A 5,010-nucleotide genomic window follows, 5' to 3' on the forward strand; every position below is an offset into this window, starting at 1 on the left:
CCCGAAAATAAGACCTAGCTGGACAATCAGCTCTAATGCGTCTTTTGGAGCAAAAATTTACATGAGACTTGGTCTTATTTTGCTATAATATAAGACCGGGTCATATAATATAATATAGTATAATATAATATAATATAATATAATATAATATAATATAATATAAACCGAGTCATATTAATTTTTGCTTCAAAAGACAGAGTAGAGCTGATTGTCTGGCTAGGTCTTATTTTTGGGGAAACATGGCATGTACCTCTGTGTTTGGGGTTAATTTTCCTCCTAATATTTTGATTAGTCCTGTCTTATTTTTAATGTTTTCTAAATTAGTAGGCTATCCTTATATCATTGTTACTTGGGACCCTATATCTAACAACATAGTAGTATACATAGTGTTTTTATTTATGAAAGGGGTTTCTATTGAAATGGCTACTGTAACATGTAGATGGCTGTCTCTAGGAGCTTGGGCCAGAAGATTGCTGAGTCCCTGAGAGGACTCATCAGATTTTCTCTCCTTTGTTTATCAGTGGCTTGTCAATTAATGGGGTTAGGTTTTATAAAGGGGTTATTACTTACAATAGATGGGTTATTAAGTCTGTTTTTTGTAGGTGTATTTCCTTTAAAAGGTTGATTGTTTCCATGTCTCTGCCACTGTAAACAGTTTCTGGGGTTTCTATTTAGGTTTTTGTTTTTTTAATTTGGATTAAAGGGTAGTGGTCTAAATTGTTTAGGTGGCCAAAATGGCCTTGTAAAATTTAGGTCTCTATGGTCTGTGTTGATTGGGTTTGTTTACATTAGGTATAGCCTGTTTTGTCTAGTGTTAAAGCTTTTTATCTTGACTTAATAGCTTTTATCTTGACTTAGTTTCTCAGCTGTTCTTATCAAATCAGTGAGGTCTCCTGTGTTCCTGGTGCCTGCAAATACTGTAAATAGTGCTGCTCTGGCCTGTGGGGGTACATCTTTTAAGATGACCTTATAAATTTGTTCTGTTGCTTCTACATGTAGTAGTGAGGTTGTCTGTATCCTATAACAGGTCATACTCAATAATCCTAATTTCACTATTATATTAGTAGCTTCCCCTGCTGTTTGCCATGGAGATGTTTTAAGGGATAATATATTAGGTATTATCTTAATCTCCAGGATGCTGCTACCCAGTCAAAGAAAGATCTTTGTAAATTAATATTATATTTTCCAAATGCTCTAAGGTACTGATTAAATTTAGCATCAGTGGTAATGGGTCTGAGTTGCACGATCATATCACATATATGTATCTTATCTGTCCAATTAAATGAAAAACTTCTGGATACTAGAGTCTTGGTAATATAATATTTTTGTGTCCCTTATAGAATTTTAAGCAATGCTGGACCAAGAGCAGACACTTAACTAAGACTTACTGGTCCTGTCAAACTCTACTTCACACACCTCCAGAATTAGTTCACTTCTCTACACCGGCACCATACCACCCGAATCTGAGCTCCACCCATCCCATCTAGCCTAATGCATTGGTCTCCCACATGCCCCTCGGGCCCCCTGCAGTCTCCCCCCCACACACACACACAGCAAGCAGACTGACTTTAAATGTTTATATCAGAGAATGTTAGTCTCCTACTTAAATTCTTCCACTTCCATGCCATAGATTAGAAGTTATGATCTGTCCAGAAAAAGCAGAGAACCATGTGATTTCACTGATATGTGGTATATAAACCAAAAACAACGAAAGAACAAGACAAACAAATGAGAAACAGAAACTCATAGACACAGACAATAGTTTAGTGGTTACCAGAGGGTAAGGGGGGTGGGGGGTGGGAGATGAGGGTAAAGGGGGATCAAATATATGGTGATGGAAGGAGAACTGACTCTGGGTGATGAACACACAATGGGATTTATAGATGATGTAATACAGAATTGTACACCTGAAATCTATGTAATTTTACTAACAATTGTCACCTCAATAAATTTAATAAAATTAAAAAAAAAAAAAGTTATGATCTGTCTCTGCCTAAATCTCCCCATTCATCCCATTTCACTTGTCAGTGGTCACTCAGTTCTGCATGCTCTCAGTTCCCTCTGCCTGGAATCTTCTTCCCTCAGGTCACAAATGTCTGACTCCTTCTCATAAGTCAGATTTCAGTTCTCTCTTCCTTGCCCGACCACCCAGCCTACACAGGCTGCACACATTCTGGATGCCACTCTAGATAAATCATCCCGTTTCACTTCCTTCATAGCGCTGAACTCAACAGAATATTTCTTGTTTACTTGTCTGTTTCTCTTCTAAATGCAAGCTCTGTAAGCTTACCTAATTTGTTCACCACTATATGCATATTTCCAGTCCTAGAATAATGCCCAGTGCATAAGAGGTATGTAATAGCTCTTTGTGGAATAAATAAACAAAACCAGTTATAGATTTATTTTATTTTGAAATAGAAAAAGAGAATTTTTATTCACTCAAAAAAATGCAGTTACTAAGCATCCACTTTCCTGGAATTACCACTTAGGATTTTGCACAAGGAAACAGTTCTAAGAAGTTTTATTAGTTTCCTAGGGCTGTCATAACAAATTACCACAAACTGAATGGCTTAAAGCAACATAAATTTATTCTCTCCGCATTCAGGAGGCCAGAATTCCAAAATCAAGTGTGGGCAGGGTTGACTCCTGGAAGCTCTGGGGGAGAAACCATCCCACACCTCTCTCCTAGCTTCTGGCACGTGCCAGCATCCTTGGCATCCTGTGACTTGTAGATGCATCACTCCAATCTCTGCCTTCAGCTTCGCATCACCGTCTTCTTCGTGTGTCTCTGCCTGTTCTCTTCTGTCTCTTGTAAGGATGCTCTCACTGCATTTATGGCCCACCCTAAACCAGTAAAATCTCATCTTGATCCTTAACTAAGTACATCTCCAGTGACTATTTCCAAATAAAGTCTCATTCTGAGGTTCTGAGTGGACCTTGTGTTTTGGGGGACACTATTCAACCCATTGCAAGGGTTTATGACACAACATAGAAACTAACAATCTACTCTTAATGTAGTGTAGTGACATGGGTTGTTTTTTCAGTGGCCAGCAACCATTGTCCCTCCCCAGGAGCATCCGAATTTCCTCTCCAGTTGTGGGCAGTCGTGGTGAGGATGGAAACCAATACTCCTATGTTGCTATACCGAGGAGCCACATGTGACCCAAAGGAAGACAACTGGGTCCTGGGATATTTTATCTTTCCAAATTTATATTTCCTTGTATTTTGGCAAACTTTCAAGCTACAGCTTTTACTCCACGCTGAATTCCCCATGATTTTAGCCCTGGAAATCTGTGAAAGCACAGAACACATTAAACAATCTGGACTCATGGAACTTTTCATCTTGAGCAGAGACACACAGGACGGGAAATAAAGGGAGTGTGTGGCACTGGAGCAGTATCCCCTCCACATGATCTGTAAGTTGTCTGTGCTTCTGGACTCTAGGGACTGTTCCTGTTCCTGTTTTGAGACCAGGCCTGGCCTCTGGCCTCTCATCCATCCCGTGAGTTTCTGGCTAGCAATCTGTTCAAGTCCCTTTTTGTTCAAGTTAGTAAGAATCCATTCCTATCATTCTCAATCAAAGAAACTCAACGATTACTCTGAGATCCAAGATTTTTTTCAATACTGGTGCAGTTTTGCATATTTAGTTCTGAGTTCTGACATGCTGAGTTTACTACTACTTGAGATATTACCTTCAAAATGTCAATTTCATCTAAAACCTACAAATTAGTGCAATTACAAGACAGCATATTAGCATTATTATCAATTTATTTATAACCCATCTTGTTCCCAAAGGATTTCATTGTGTTTAATAGTCTCACAAAGGTACAGAAAGAAAAAATACATCTAAAGTACGAAATGAAAATGAGACAAAGGGAGAATAAAGGTATAAAAGTGAGACAGAGCCACAAGGGAACCTAATCCATAAAATGGTTACGTGAAGGCCTAGACAGTAGGTAGAGGAAAGATGCAGTAGCAGGCTACTGTTGTTGCCATGGTATTTGGCAACAATATTTTCTACTTGAACTAGTACCTCCTCAACCTGCATTTCTGTTAAAAGAGCTTGCAATCTCTCCAGTAAAGTGGGACCATGAGACAATTAAGCAACCTGCTAAATAGGAACTGCCTAACCAAATAACAGAAAAGACAACATATTTGCTTGAAGTCATTATGTTATCACTTGGGTAAAAAACTCTTAAGACATCTGCTTTAAATTTCTTTTCTTTTTGTTAATATTACTAACCAAAAAAACCCCACTTTAAGCTGTAGTGCTTTATTTTTAAATTAATGATAACCTATTTTGCTTTACACAATAGATGAACCTTGGAAAACTAATTTTATAATCTAGTTTTATAAATTGAAATATTTTAAATAGAATAGAGGTACTGAATATTTAATAGAATAGCTATAGCCAATCCTTTTGCAAATCAAACATTACTTTCTTATTTATTATTTTAGTGATGGGGGGTTTTCACATAGAAATGTTGGTTCCCTTCTTGCAGTTATTAAAAAGGAATTGAAGGCCAAATTTTAAATGCAAACACTGCATAAAGATATTGCTCTTACATAGTAATATAGAAAACACCGTCATAAGTTACTGATCTTCATTATTGTAATGAAGATTTTACTGTTTTAATATTTATTGAAATTTTTTTTACCAAACCTTTTCCAAAAAGGATCTGAGGCACCTATTGAATACATCACAAGTGCCACCTAGAGCTTTCTTTGAAAATAACATATTTTTTTTTATCTTCAGAAAACAAAAACAAAAACACAACGTATAGAAAGCCCATACTCCCAGGGCAAAGCCTGTTTAAATAACTCTCCTTACTGAAAAATAGGAGTCTGTTTTCAGTCAAAAAGGATTTGAAAGAAGAATTTGAATGTAAGTTTACTTGACCATGGGCAGATCTCCCAATACTGCTTAGTTTTAATCCTATGTAGATATAGAGTTAAGTAAAGGATGTTAAAGAAAAATGAAGGCATTTCACTAATGAAATAACAGCAATA

The sequence above is a fragment of the Rhinolophus sinicus genome, chromosome 17 (genome assembly GCF_057876585.1).
Source record: "Rhinolophus sinicus isolate RSI-liver-muscle chromosome 17, RSI-T2T, whole genome shotgun sequence".
Lineage (NCBI taxonomy): Eukaryota > Metazoa > Chordata > Mammalia > Chiroptera > Rhinolophidae > Rhinolophus > Rhinolophus sinicus.